The sequence below is a fragment of the Callionymus lyra genome, chromosome 5 (assembly GCF_982586985.1).
Source record: "Callionymus lyra chromosome 5, fCalLyr1.hap1.1, whole genome shotgun sequence".
In the NCBI taxonomy this organism is placed as follows: Eukaryota; Metazoa; Chordata; class Actinopteri; order Syngnathiformes; family Callionymidae; genus Callionymus; species Callionymus lyra.
Genome location: NC_141822.1, coordinates 9389509 through 9405547, shown reverse-complemented (window position 1 = coordinate 9405547; position 16039 = coordinate 9389509). Strand labels below are relative to the sequence as shown.

Genomic DNA, 16039 nt, shown 5'->3' with positions numbered 1-16039 from the left:
GATAAGACATTGGTTAAAAAATAATGTTGCATTTAAAAAATGTTTTAGATTCACTTTCCCTTTTAAAATAAATTAAACACTGAGAGAATAAAAGACGATGTTTTATGGATTTTACAGGAAATAAAGTGATCAGGGAACAGAGAGAAAAAAGGAAAAAAAAGAATATTAAAGCAGAGAATTACCCATTATCATATTAAAGTGCTGCTGATGAACTGCACGGTTCACACTGAAACTCCCATGAATCGAGTTGATAAACTCCAACTTCATGCTCTGCCAGTGCACATAATTCCCCCGAAAATTCTCTTCCTGGCTCCTCGCAAATAAACAGCGACCCAGAATGCCGTTTTAAATCTCACGTCAGGGACATTGACTGATTTCCAATTATGTACAAAATGGGGATAAAAAAAGCCACAAACACTCGGAGAAAAGTTGAAAAACAAACGTGATTTTACAGTTTTTTTGCGACTGCTTTATTTTCTGCACTGATATATGAGGGCGTGTAGGCCACAACTGAGGCTTGTAACTGCTTTGGCAAGCACTTGCCTGCTTATTGCAATGCCACGGTTCGCCCCATAAGCTACACTTTCATTAAAGATTAATTGACCATTGTGAGGCTGCAATTTCACAAAATAATCATTACTTAATCCACTGGTGCAATAAAGTGCGTTACTTGATGGGGGCATTAAATTGCCATCGGAGGTGATCGTCATGATACACAACCACTGTTTCTCCGAACTGGAATGTCGCCTGCTGTTTCTCTAGACTCGTTTGTCCATTTACCGAGATGCTTTCAAGGGAAAAAAGGGGCTTATACTTAAAAAAAATGCTGTGCTGGCTCATTTCACACAAGACACCCACTCTCCCACAACGGCGAGATAAAGGTACCGCAAAGTAGCTATTTATCCACTTTCACACTTTATCCATTTCTTTGCATAAAGCACTCCTCCGTCAGCGAGTGTTGGGCGTGATGGAGGATAAAAAGGTGCAGCCGAGCCGTTCTCCGCTCCCTGAATATCTTAGCATTTTTTAAAGTTCTGAATGAGGTGTTCTGAGCGTTCAGATGTATAATAGATGCACCTCTGCTGACTAGATCATTGTGGGTGATCACCAAAGTTGCCTCAATATTTTTCTGTGTGACAAATAGGTCAGTTATCAATAATGGAATAGCTTATCTAAAAATGTTTTTTGATTTCTCCCTCAGTTTTTAGTAAACCCCTTGAACAGGTGTAGTTTTGTATTGGATTCGATTTTCAAGATGGCGTCATGGTAATCCAGATTTCCGAAAATGATGATGACTTCGAACCAACTCTTTAGATGCCGTGTGTCCAGATCTGGACCGCCAAGTCATTTTATTTGGCCCACCGGATGCTTGGTTCAGAATTTAAATATAATAATGTTCACGCTGATATGTCCTATAAAGATGCCAGTGTTTAAGATAAGATAAGGAACATAGATTACCAAAAGGTAAAACTGAAGTTGAAGAAAAATTATTTAATAGACGCAAATTTCGTTCGGACTGTGTGACAATACTCGTTTGTCGTTTGTCACTGCACAACAACAAAGTAGTTCTAACTAGGTAACACCTATTGAGATTCATTTTAAGAAAAATAATACAACTTCAGCTCATCTTCCATTACAATGTACAACAAGTCCTAACACTCAACAAGTTTTAATATCGGTCATTATTTTTTCACGGACCAAGCATCAGATAAAAACATTCATGGAAGGTGAGGGACACCCTGGACAGGACACCAGTGTGTCGTACACAAAGACAGATAACCATTCACACACACACATTCCTTTTTATTATTTATTGATCCCTTAGACGCGAAATTATTTTTTTCCCTCGTAGGACTAATAACATATTGCATTGCATTTATGAACAACTTCCCCAAGTTCACAATAAACCTTTGTATTTTTTTTTGACTGAAAGAGGAAACCGGAGTGCCCGGAGTAAACCCATGCAACACGGGGAGAACATACAAACTCCACACAGAAAGGACCTTTACGACCTGCAAGCGAACCGACAGATAAAAACAAAATACATGTAAAATATCATGAGCGGCATTAAGTGAATAAGAAATATCACCACAGCTCTGAACCTCCCCCTCAACAAGACACAGCAAAAAACACATGCTAATGTCACTTAAGAGACTTTTTCCCAAGACATAGTCAATAAAACTTAAATTATATTCATATATATTTATGTTTTATTGTCTGTGTAGCAAATACTAAAAAACTGGTATCGGTACCACAGATATATACAACATCGGCTTCTATTTGCAAGCTAACCCCAAACACAAGCTATCAAGCTAAACCCAAAGACAAGCTAACCGAAATCACAAGCTAACCCCCCCCCCCAAAAAAAGCTAAAACGTTCCTCCCAAACACAAGCTATCCCCAAACACATGCTAACAAGTTAACCCCAAACACAAGCTAACTGCAAACACATGCTAACAAGTTAACCCCAAACACAAGCTAACAACCCAACCCCAAACACAAGCTGACAAGCTAAGCGGAAACACAAGCTAATAAGCCAACCCTAAACACAATCTGAAAAGCAAACCCCAAACAAAAGCTAACAAGCTAACCGCAATCACAAGCTAACAAGGTAACCACAAACACATTCTAACAAGTTAACTCCAAACACAAGCTAACAAGTTAACCACAAACACACACTAACAAGTTAACCCCAAACACAAGCTGAAAAGCTAACCACAAACACAAGCTAACAAGTTAAGCCCAAACACACACTAACAGGTTAACTCAAAACAGAAGCTAACAAGCTAACCACAAACACAAACTAAAAAGTTAACTTCAACAACAAGCTAACAAGTTATGCCCAAAAAAACCAAGAGCACCTTCAGTTATGAATTTCTCGAACTCCTGTGTTGTTCTCAGTATTATCTTGATCTTTAAAGTATGTACTTTTTTGAGTATTGTTTTGATTGTTTAAGCGCTTTGTGACCCTGGTCTCGAAAAGCGCTATATAAATAAATATTACTTACTTACTAACTTACAAACTACAAATTCACGAGCTACATGGACATGATGATTTATTTATGATTCTACTGCATTTGAATAATTAAGTGATCCATTAAGTAAATGAAGATTTCCAATATAATATTTTGTATAAATATTAAACTAAAACTAAATTTAAAATAGCAAAAGATTTTACAAGCACCACCGTGACGAACCAATCTCCTTCACTTTAATCTTTTCTGTTCTTCTCTGTCGTCGGCTGTATTTCGATGACATTGTAATTACCTCAGTAGATCTAATGATATGTTGCGGGACAAAAGAAAAGGGACGAACCAGGAACAGATCAGGATATAGCACTGATAAGCAAGACTCCGTGTTGCTCTCTTCAGCACAAAAACAAAGCCGCTATAAATTATAAAGCAGTTGCAGGGTTTATTTAGGGCAGCACTATATATGTAACCTCTCTTTTTTTCTAATTACAGTCTTTTTATCAAGAGATAATTATACTTTTTGCATTTTCGAGATGGTCTTGGACACTGGAGTATTCGATGTAACCCTTGAGGGACACAAAGGGTTATTAGAAGGATTCATTTGTTTGTTCTTTTTTTAGCTTGGTTGCGTTTTAGGCACTGAACAGTTTAAAACAGATCTGCTGTTAACGTACGAAGGATGGTGATTAAATAAAGATTTACCAAAGTAGTAAATGTGATGAAATTACTAATTTTAATGTTAAGGTTTATGTCATTTCTAAAGAATCAGGTTACTTTTTAATCCTATGTTGATAAATCTTTACATTTTTTTTTTTTTACAAGTTTTTTATTTTTGCATTCAAATTATCTCAAAATGATTTTGATCAGTACGAACCAGTTCTGTGGGCCTAAATTGGGATATTTCTATTTTCATCAAAACTTTTTTTGCTCAGGAATTGTTACAATGTTTAGTGGCAAGTTAAAGACATCGTCAAATGACATTGAAACATAATAAATAATGCCGTTTTATTATGATTAAAGCACATTTTTTGGTAATTTACCTGTCCTTTTATATGTGAATTTCAAACTTATTTTTCAATTGATTTGTATCAAGATCATTGTTTACTAGATCATTAATGGTTAATATAAACAACACCAACTAGCTGCAAATCAATTTTGCTCATTCAACAGTTTCACAATAAACATTGAGCAAAATATTACGTATAAATACCGTTGAGTTGTATGAACAGTTTGATTTATCCACCTACACTTCTACTGTTCAAGTAGAACACATTTACATTCTAATCCGGACTTCATTGTGATCATTTGAAACAACAAAACATGTAAAAGAATTCAACAATCACATGCTTAGAACTGGCTAAATCTGTCTGGACAAAAGTTCATTGTCTGGAGCTCAAAGAATCCCCAGCAAAGAGAACGTATAGATTACATGGAATTCTCAATCTGGAACATGTTTGTTTTCGTGGTGTAATTGTCAAATCGAGGGTTCTTTTGTCTTGAAAAATGTTAAGTCCAACACAGTCAGTGTTGTGAAGACAGATATCTCTTCGCGCACATTTTTACGATCCTGCGTAGAAAGACCAGAAATAAACAAGCAAATCTGAACACACGTCGAGAGTTCTTGGAAGATCAAGGACATGAGCGATAAAATATGAAAAGTAATAGATAAAGCGAGAGTGAAGTAAAAGTGGAAACAAGTCTGCGCGGCTATTCTTCATTTTTGCATATCAGTTCTATGGAACCGCTGGAGCGTGAAGGAAGAAAATGGATGGAATAAATGCTTGAATCTGTTCGCAATTGACATTTGTTTTGGGATTTGTGTTTTGTTTCCATTACGGCCACGACTCAGACTCGAATGCAAATCATCATAGCTTTTGGGTTACCATGTATTTCTATAGAACACAAGGAAAGCTCATACAATAAATGTAATTCAAATATTTTTATATGTATATACATTTTTTTTTATAATCAACTGAATGTTGTCATGTCTGCCCTAATATCTTTTTAACTGATTACTACCTAAATAAATAAATAAAGATGAATCTACTTCAGATTATTGTCTGTATCTTGTAGAATTATCAACAATTACAAAATATCGATTTATGTGGACTATGCTATTAATAATAATTCGTTTATAATTTAAAAACATGTTTTTGGCAGGCTTGAATTATTGAACCGAGTCTTAAATATGTATTTAGGATGATGTGAAGTCCTTGAGAGAATCTGTATTGATGTGTCATGGAGAGAAAAAGAGCTGAGCCAAAAGGCCAAGCACTCAATTCAGCAATCCATACATTCATTTGTGGGGATAAACTTTGGGTAGTGACTGAAATAGACAAGAACGCAGATAAAAGCAAGAGACTTATCAACATTGTGAGAGGCCGGTCAAACTATCTTGAAAACTTTTTTTAGGATGCCACCTGGAGGCCTAACAGGGGAGGTGTTCCTGACATTACCATTTCTTCCAGTTGACCAGCAAACTTCTGTATGAACATATATTCATCCAAAAGAGTAGAAAAACATTTATATGGAGTGGATCTTGGCTTCCTCTCCCTCGTCCTCCTCCTTCTTCTACTACTACTAATAATAATAATTATCATTATCATCATAATTATGATTATTACTACAATTATTATCTTTACGTTGTATTTTTATTATGATTACTAAGATTGTTATAAACATTATTCGCAAAAATAATAATAATAATATGAGAAGAATATAAAAAACATAATAATGATAATAATAAGTTATATATATTTTTGGCTACATTTAATGTGCAATTTCTCTTGCCTGTTCCTACAACTGTCATAATTGATAAATATTATTCATACAAAATGTATAAACCACCAGGATGAAGATTTCTAAACAATTATTCTTTCAAACACTTCCTGGTTTCAGAATCAACAAATATGAGAAGTTGTTCCTTAAACCCATAACAAATGTCTTTTGGTAATTTTTCTAAAATAGTGATACTTATAAGAGTGTATCAGTCGGGTAATGACATAACTGAACAGTGAATGAAAAAATAAAGAGGTCAAGTCTTAAATATGTTACAATTGAGAACAAGAAACTATGGCAACAGATGGACAAGTAGGAAAAATGATTGCCGTTTCATAAACGTCCGTCTTTGTGACGGATTCAAGGTAGAGAAAGATTCATGGGCATTCAGGTCTAAATGGAAACTCACCCTTGATTGACCACTTCCAATTGTAAGTTGACCCCCGGGGTCAGCTCTGGAAGATTTCATCAGGCACCGGAGTTTCATGGTACAAGAAAGAAAAGGAAACTATGTGCGGTCATTCATCTTGAAAATGATTCAGTGTTATCAGCTCTCAGGCCAAAAGGACATGGTTTTTTTTTCTGTCTTTAAATAAATGTACCAGTTCCCCTTGGTCCATTTCATGGGTCGCTCCACAAGAAGATTCAACACCTCTGAACGCCTCAGTGGCCAGACTTGAAAAAATAAAAAAAAGCTAACCTCATGCTGTGTGTTATCTTTTTAACTCAGCAGTTGGTATCAGCAGAAAAAAAAACCTTTTTTTGTTGTATTTTGCAGTGTCATGGCGCTGATATGAAAAACGACTATAAAGCCTGACAAAAGATGGAGGATAAAAGTGCAAAATAAAAGCAGAAAAAAACAAAAATGAGGATGAAAGACGGCCGTTGTTTACCTTCATTTTCATCCATCACTTTATCCTCTTGTTTTCACACGGCAGACAGAACCGTTCCCTTCTAAGCGGTGCCACAGTGTTTGCTGATGAGATTCCGTTTCCAAGTCAATCTTCCAACAATTCAGTCATCAAAAACCGCCTAATTGATTCATATGTTTGTTTGTGTTTCCCATAATGTTCGCAGAATGTTCTCCTGAAAACAGAGACGGGCATGGAGCGACGGAGCAATGAGTGTCTAATTCATCACTCTTGCCTACAGGGCCGCTTTAATTTATTTTCTCCTCACCACTTTGGAAACTGTTGGCTCAGGCTATTCTAACATATTCATAAATCTTCCAAGATAGGCTCATGGCTCTTCCAAGAGAGCTCTTGTGGAAAACAGAGGGAAGAATAAAGGGAGACAGCATTGTTTGGGAATGGAAGAAAAAAAACAACAAATTGCTTCTGCTGTCTAAGTTATGACGGCCATTTCTTTGACTGTGGCCTCATAAAATAATGTGGTTTGTGGATGCTATGATACCGTTTGTTTTATGCATGTTACTGAAGGCGCTTTAAAATAAACATAAACTTTGCAGCTTTTTTTAATGTCTGTGAACAAAGCTTACGTAAAAATGTATACAAAAAATACCTTTTTATAGGCAACTAATGTCAAAATCTAACTAAGTTAACTCTAACTAGTTTTCTCTAACTAAGTCCCTCATCATGTTGATGCTCCGTTATTATATATTGCTTAATAAAGTGTTCCTCCATCCAAAATCCATCCATCGAACAAATGGTTAGAGTGGCGTCCATTTGGATGTAATTTTGGGCTTGATTATGGCTTAAAAATCACCATTGTTCACCCCTCCAAAAAATTAAACAGAGTACTGTTTATTAGTGTTGGTAGATGATCTGGGAAATCTGCGTTCCATGTGTGTTGAATAAAAAAACAATGCTTGTGTCTTCTAGTCTCTGAGTATCATTCTTTTGACAGAGGAAAACGGATTAATCAAGTCTTTATGTACATTTCCTCTAAACAGCAGGACGTTATTTCTTCAACTGCGACAATTAGTTGAATCATGACACAATTATTTCCACAGTGATTTACTGGGAGTTTACAAAAAGAACCAGGTTTTGCGAAGATTAACTCTTTTGTTACGGTATTGACCCAAAGCCAAAGTTTTCTCTTTGAACTTTCCCTATTCCGTCATAAAAGTTATCTAGATTTTAACCACTAGATGGTTCAGACTTCATTAATTTTCCTCCTCATCTCGACAAAAATTGATGCTCTAAGAGTGCATTATTTTCCAGGTTGTGTACTACACAACTACATACTACATACTAGTTTTTTGTCCCGATCTGTGCCAATTGTTAACTGACAGTAATTACGCCTGCTTTGTTTATACAATGAGTCCCTTGCATAAGGCGACTTAAAGGATTAAGGACACAGTGTGACAGCCCTCAAAGCCTGGCCAATCAAAGCATAGTGGGTGTGGTTATAGTAAACAGATTTTACATCAAGAAATACAAAACAATATCGATGGGTGCTGTTTATGCACATACCATAATGAATATTTTTAAATTAAAATACATTGTTGTGCAAACAGATATGTACTGATGAGTACAATCTAGGTCTTATATAAGAAGCTCAAATGGGTTATATTTTTATTATTTCAAATGTATTAAGTTCACTGGAAATTTGAGTGTAAATGATGACGAAGTTAAAGTACTGCAACAAAAAAAAAATGAATACCCCCGCCCCCTATTAATACAGTACATAATCATCACCATATCAACTACAGCGAATTAATTCCCAACTGTTTTTATTTGACGTCGAGGTCCTCAAGGAGAAATTAAAAATCCAGCTAAATCACAATGATTGGGTTTCTCAGCTTGAGTCTAGAGAGCAGACAAACAAATAAAGAACAAATTAATGTGGGACAACAAACGAGAGCCCAAATCCCCTCGTAAATAAAGCTGAATATTCACAAGAACTTTAGGGGCTGCGAGAAAATGATGCTCTTAAAAACCCTCCATTTAAATTCCTGCCGACCGTAACAATAGAGACAAAAGGCACGCATATGTCTCCGTTTGTAATACAAAATACCTAAATGATATCATATTCAGGGGCTCTCATGTGTGCAAGGTTGCTCTTTAACTCACTGCAGGTGAATGAATACGATGGAAAAATTAATTTGTTCTGACAAGGATTCATGAAAATGTATTTGTTAATTCATTTCAACCTCCTTTGTCTGAGCTGTGAAGATATGCTTAAAGGGTTGGGGTTAATAATATGTTCCTTTTTACAGATATAGGCAAACATTTTTGTTAATTTTAATGTAGTGACTGGAGCTTAGTTAACTTTGTCTTAATCTTTCGTCATTGAAACACATTAAGGCAGGTTAAGGCTTCTAGCCTAGCAATCTAGCCTAGCATTCTAGCCTAGCAGCGTCTGATAAAACAAGCCTAAAATATAAAATTCTTTAATTTTTCAGGATCAAATTCTCTTGTTTTGGCTTCCATACCAAATGGACCATTACAGACGAGAAGTATGGAGGTATTTGGATGTTTTCTAAGTGTCTTTTTAGGTCGAAGATGAACCTGCGCTCCATTCGCTACATTAAAATGGACAGACATGTTTGCCTATAACTCTTAAAAAGGAACGGATGACTTTGAAAATAATCCTAACCCTAAAACATGACTAGTTAGTTTTCAAAACTCAGTTCATTTTTTGAACTGCTCCATTGAATTTCTTACAACTGAATTATGCATTTTTCAACCACAAATACACAATCAAAGTATATGTAATTTAGATCAAAACATGGCCTGATGTTGGGTTTTAGCTAAATAAACTTTCATATTAGATTAAAGGCATCCAATGTCCAGCATAAACCCCAATGTAAAAAAAGTGGTTGCAGTGTCATATTTAATTCTAAAGTAAGCTGTTGGTGGGGCCTGAATATTGGGGGAAATAGTGGAAGCAGAAGGTGTCGGAAAACGCTGCTTTTTAAAAAGGCAAAACTGTGGCACAGAAGAGGACCGACTTTAGGGTTTTTGAAAAGTAGCTCCCTTGATGTCAGATCCCACCACAGCTTTTCTAATCTAAATCTAACTGAATGCAGGAGGAATATCCAGGGAGTGTCATATCCGCGGTGTGTTATCTGTGACTCACAGACCCACTACCTCACAAAGAACAGACTGAGAGTAAGTGTGTGAGCGAGGAAAAAACATTATTCCTAAATAAATCTGAAGGTTCTTGAGTGACAGGAGCATGCATCATCATAAGCAAACACTTTATTTGAGAACCCAATGTTATTTATATGTCATGCAACGATTGAGCACAATTATTTTCCAACATTTCCTTCATGTCCTGCGGCTACATTAAACCCTAAAGGTAGATAAAGTGCTCAGGTTCAGATTTAGGAGGAGGGAATAGTCGGCGAGGGAAAATTGATGATTACAAGTTTAATTATAAAAATGAAATGAAGTGGGTTTTCTATTACTGCATTCCTCCCGCAACTCCTACGGTGCTGAATACTAATTTGATCCTTTTATTTAATGCATAAGCAATTAACATCTGCTTCGGAATAAGTCGTTTTACAGGATCATTTCAATAAATGAAAGTGGGTTTCATCACCGCGGTGGATTCCAAAAGTTCAGATTGATATGTTGGGAAGAAATACTCGGGGATTTGGTCGGCATCGCTGTGGCCCCCGTGTTTGAATTGCTCGTTGCATGTTGGGTGTGAAGCCGACGGGTTGAGCAAGGTGAGGCTCTTGAGACTCAAATGTGGTGCTCGCAGTTAAAGGGTAATGAGCTCAAGACGTCGAGAGGCAGTCTCGGACCATGTTCATACAGCGGTGCATCCCATAAAAAAAACGACTTAATCGAATAAAAGTCACAGCTTATAAAACAGTGTTTGCGCAGCGAGTGAATGAAGCCAAATGGACACAAGCTGGAGATAATCAACAATCACTACAGGTGTCGTTGATTTGTTGATCAGCCTTTCTATTCTGAAGCGTATAGAGCAGCATTCGGTTTACACTCACCAGCTCAGCTTAAAGTACTGCAATACAGCGGTAGTTTAAACACAAATCATTTATTTTATCAACACATTTTTTCTCGTTATTTTCCTGGTAAGATCTAAAAAAAAAAGGCATTAATCCTTTTCACATAAGAGGTGTGGCTATATATATCTAAGACTCCAGAATAAACTATTAAAGGAAAAAATATATAAACTCTGAAACCTCAGGCGAGGATAACAGCTGAAATAATGTATTTATTTTATGAGTTTGTAGATGTGTTAAAGCGATAAATAACCCGACGTTTAAATTACACTCTTCTTCTACTCCCCCTCATCTCCGAGCCTCAACGTTAGAAATAGTTCCGGAATAATAATTAAAAAATAATCGCCACTCCTTGTCGACATGAGGTTCAGTGAAATATAATTTGAATTTAAATATTATTAAGATAATTTTTACATTTGTTTTAGTAGTTTTAAAATGTCTCAGTAATTCTAAATGAGTATTTTACAAGTGGTTTTACTGTATTTTATTTTATTTTAGAGATTGTTAATTCATTTCAATAGTTTGACAATTTGTTTCACTTTTTTTTTCTATTATTAGTGTCAGAGATTGTTGTTTCACTTGAGTTATTTCATTGAGTTTTGTATTTGTTTCCAATGTATAAACCTGTTTTTATTTGCATTTTCCATCAATGCCACTGTGCAAACTGTTGTCTTAACTGATGGCAAACAATGGTAAAGTCTAGCATTGGAGTAAACTTTTGCATCAAACAACAATGAGATGAATCATCTCAACTGGGAAATCTTGAGTGTTGTGTTATTGGGGCATTACGAAAAAAAACCCCCAAAAAAAACGATCAAGCAGCTGAAGATAAATTGTAGCTGATCTGATTTCTCCTACTGTAATCCAGGCTCTATCAGCCGGCAATGGAAAGCCCAGTCGACTACGTCTCTTGTCAGCTCAAGTGTTGTATCTTCCGGATTCAATTGGAGTCTTTGCCTTTGATGGTTCTTCAAGTGTGCTCAGATGATTAGAGACTAATGGCTACCACCAGGACCAAAGAGTTTCGGGGGGCATTTCATCCTTCAGAATTGGAAAATTGAAAGAGAAATTAGATAGTTAAGCAGTTTTATATGAGAACATAATTAAGGATGACTCAGCAGAGTTACAACATTGCAGCGCCGATTTCATTCATCCAATAAAATAAAAGATTCTTCCCTGAAAATATCAGGATAACAAAAAGAGTAAAAACTCATTCCTCATTATTAATAAGGACCAGAAACAAACAAGGGCTGTCCAAGAGATGCAGTGGAAGGAGACTTTTACCAGCTGGTATTTTCCTCCTGCTTGTTACGGCAATTTATGGTTGTTGTCAGGATAAAAAGGAATCCTGAGAGAATCTCGCATCTTAGGTGGTGAAGTATTAACCGTATAAGACCAGTCGAGGGACATGATAAATCATCCCGGGGTGAAAAAAAAGCTGATCCTCCTGCTTGTGGGATCAACAGTAATAGTCATTTAATGGCTCGGTGACAGTCCGGCGATACTTTAAAGTCTGCATACCGCTGCAGTTTGTTTCATATAACAGGTGTGTGTACCTGTGTACCTACTTTTTACCTGAAGTTTAACTCAACTCCTAAACCGTTTACCTTGCAAACTCTACATATTTGACGTTCTGTTTGAGACTTTTTGTCGAAGCTAAGCTCTGCAGAAAAAAAGATCCATTTTGTCAGCAGGATGTTTCAAGCGGTAAAAAGATTGCTCGCGCGCAGCTTATTTGTGATGTCATTGCAGACCTCATGTAGAATTCAACGCCGCATTTAACATCTGCCGCCGTGTTAAATAAGTCTATTTTCCTCAGTGGAACAAGTCGGAAAGTTTAAAAAACAAGTCAAATAAGTTTGGAGCAAAAAGCAAAAAATATCCTTATATTTGCTAATATTTAGATAAGCTGTCCAAAAACCACCAAGGGTTATATACCCAAGACTTTTTCCAACAGTCTCACCACATAGTTATGTACGATGGTGTATTTTTCACACACTTTACTAGACAGTCACGACACAACCATACCCCTGCAGGAAACGTTTAAAGTCAAAATGAACGGTTGACCACACTCGATTACCAGTAATCTGTGATGCGGGTGGTGATATCCTCCGTCTCAACTAATCCACTCTGCTGCCAACCTTATCATGCCGCATGTAGCGAGCGACTCTTTAAAGTAAACACTGATAAGAGCAGATAGGCTTTTTCTCTCTTCTCTACTGGACATTTATTTATCAGAATGGCAGGTTCGCAATCACTTCTCTACTTGTTTTTTTTTTTCTGTTGCTACAGTTTGTCAACATTATTTATTTCTATCGAGATAACCTTTTCCTTGTCCATCACTTTTTATCTGTTTGAGTCTTTAACAGTGTTTTTATATACAATTTGTTTCTGTTAATACTCCTGGTTTTCAGTTGTCTTTCTTTTTACCTCTGGTGTTTCCTAGCAACCAAGGAACACTGTCTTGGAGTCAGTGAATGGCTAGCGAAGCTTCATGAAGCATCGTTCAAAATATTTTCACTAGTGATGGTCTGATGAAGCTTCATGGAGCAGTGTCATGTTGTTGAGGGGGTCAGTAGGTGGCGCCATCAGTTTAAAAATGATGTGATGTTTTGTTAAAACAGTTCAAAAATTCAAAATAAAATGATGCATGGCCATCTAGTGGACTCTGGACTGGACTGGACCTTCACTACTTTTAATAGCTCACAAACTGAGCTTAAAAACATTTACAAAGTAATATTTGTTCCAGCCCAAAAGATTATGTGATTTAGAGTATCCTTCTTCAGGTTCTTAAAATGTAGACGATGCTTCATGAAGCTGCATCAGCCTATTACTACTAGGAAGTTGGATGGATAACGTCCAACACAGAATTCCAGAACAATAACAGAACATGCAATATCAATAACAGTTACTCATCTTTAAGAGGTAAAAGACTCATTCAGAGTAATGATGATTTTATAAGCGCAAAGGATGGAACTTTTGTAATAAAAAAGATCGAATGATATTTATTTTTCCCACATTCAGGAAATTTTAGTTGTTTCAGCATTGCATACACGTATAAGGACACACAGCACACATTTGTTATCTATCATAACATCAACTCAATGCAACAAATGTTCTTTATTTGTTCTTGTTTTAATGAAAATGTTGTCAGCTGGGAACTGGAAAGTTATCCAGAGGGATAAATAAAGTCTAGAAAAATAAGAATTAATTTAAAAAAGGAACACTTAATACAAAAAAGCCAAGGATGTGAAAAACCTTTTGCAGCGTCTTATTTTAAAATGGTTGTTCAAGACCAAAGCTTACAAATAAACTAGTGCCATCTAGTAGGCTCTGAAAATGAGGACAATGCTTCATGAAGCTTCATCATCCACAACTGACTCAACTCTCCATTAACTGTCCAGTCATAAAGAAATATCCTCAATTTCAGTAGGTTGTCCTCGCCATTTCAAAAAGACAAAACTTCAGTTGTAGCATTTGTTTTTTATGAAATTAATAAATAAAAGATTCACTATATACAAAAGGTTCATTAAGTCCAGAAGGTTTAAAATCATGTCAGACAATCATCAAAGCAGATCTGAATATATTTTAAATTAGGAAAAAAACGTCAGACTGATAACATAAATATAAGCTTTACCATACAATTATCACTACTACCTTAAATTACTATTTTAATTCAAACACTTTCATTTCACAGCAATGGGACTTTTTGAGGATTACATAACACCCAAGGGAGCCAGTTGTTTTTCACTGCACATGTCACTAAGGAAGCATAAAAGCTCTATTGTTCCATTTATATTTATCTATGACAGAATGAGTGAATTAATTGGGTCTCATTATGAAAGTAGGTATCGAAGTTAAGACCTTTAAAGAACATTCTCTTCTCTCCTTGTCACCTGTATGAAGTGCCATCATTGTTAAAAAAAAAAGGTTGTTGAAGTGCTACCTAAAGCGATCTCTCTAACTGAGATGATAATTGCTCCTGAAATAGCCCAATTTGAGGGGAAGACTTTCACCCATGCCCACAAGCCCAATTCACACACCCCACGAACACAGACTGTTTCTGATTTAAAGAAAAGAGGTTTTTGGGCTACCACTTACTATCAAGCTGAGGGAGAGAGAGAGACTCTTTTCTTGGCCTGTCATCTGTCAATTGGGTGACAAAAGTCTTCAAAGCTCAGGGCTTATGTATTCCAGTAAAGCTTTCCTAAAAACCGATGGAGTCCTTTAAGTTCCTGGCAATGGAAGACTTAAAAGTAACAAAATGCTTAGTTCTCGGATTTCAGAGGACTGGTAGCGATCCCTTGGGAGAGCGAAATCCAGAGGGAAGTGGGGATTGTATGGGATGTGCATCTGAGATCCTGCCGCATAGTTCCAATGATATGTGTATAGTTGGACTAATCACAGAATGAATCGCTTTGTTCAAACACTTGACCAAAGTTTAAACAGTCTTTCATCCACGCTTCTGTTCCCAAGAGCAAAAGACATTTGGAGCGATCGCTTCTCTCCGGCTAATAATTACTTGTGACACGTTTAAAATAGAACTTGTGTGAAGTAAATGATGAGTATTGGCTCCGAGTTAATAGAGCCTCTGATGTATGATTGGTTTGCTTCGGCATGTAACGTCTCATTGGTGGCGGGAGACGGAAATTGGAAGGTTTTTTTTTTTGATCCTCAATATGTGGCCAAATAAAAGAGAGAACTTCAATAGATAAATGTATTTTGCTACGCGTTCACTGAGAAATCATTAAGAATAGATCATTAAGATGTTTTCCTAATGATTGTATGCTGATTAAACACCTCTGCAGAACTAAAGGTAATTAGGAAGAAAAAAAAAAACGTGTATTAACATTTTAAAACATTTAATTTAATTTGCACTAAAGTATCGTACAAGCTTCTTTCCTAAAGAGTTTCAGAACGTAGTGGTTGGGTTGGACTTTAACATGAAGCATTAACGTACATTAAAACCATTGCTTTTTCGTATAAAAATATAAAAGATTGACGGGAAGTTGAGTTTTTCTGGAAAATAAATAGAGTAGAACGACTGACATTGAGCTGATTCTCAGCTGATGGACTCAATGTTTAATGAATATAAACCAGATAGATTTCATTTGTCAATTACAGAAAACATTCAAGATAGCAAGGAGTAAAAATTGAGCTAAAACACAATGACCTGCAAACTGTGCCAAGAAGAGAATTCCCAAGAATGTATTGGTTATAATAAACATTTTAAGTGTCATAAATCAATGTTTTTTTTAAATCTTTTTTTATATGAAGGTGATATAAACTGACAAAAAATAGATAAAAATCATTAGGAACCAGCTAGATAGTAATGACTGTCAACATTTAT

At 36.0% G+C, this 16039-nt stretch overlaps 1 protein-coding gene across 1 annotated transcript in view; it reads right to left on the bottom strand.

The window, feature by feature from the left end:
• The window catches only part of brinp1 (BMP/retinoic acid inducible neural specific 1), a 156323-nt gene that overhangs the window by 19159 nt on the left and 121125 nt on the right, over positions 1-16039 (bottom strand). The window lies entirely within an intron of this gene.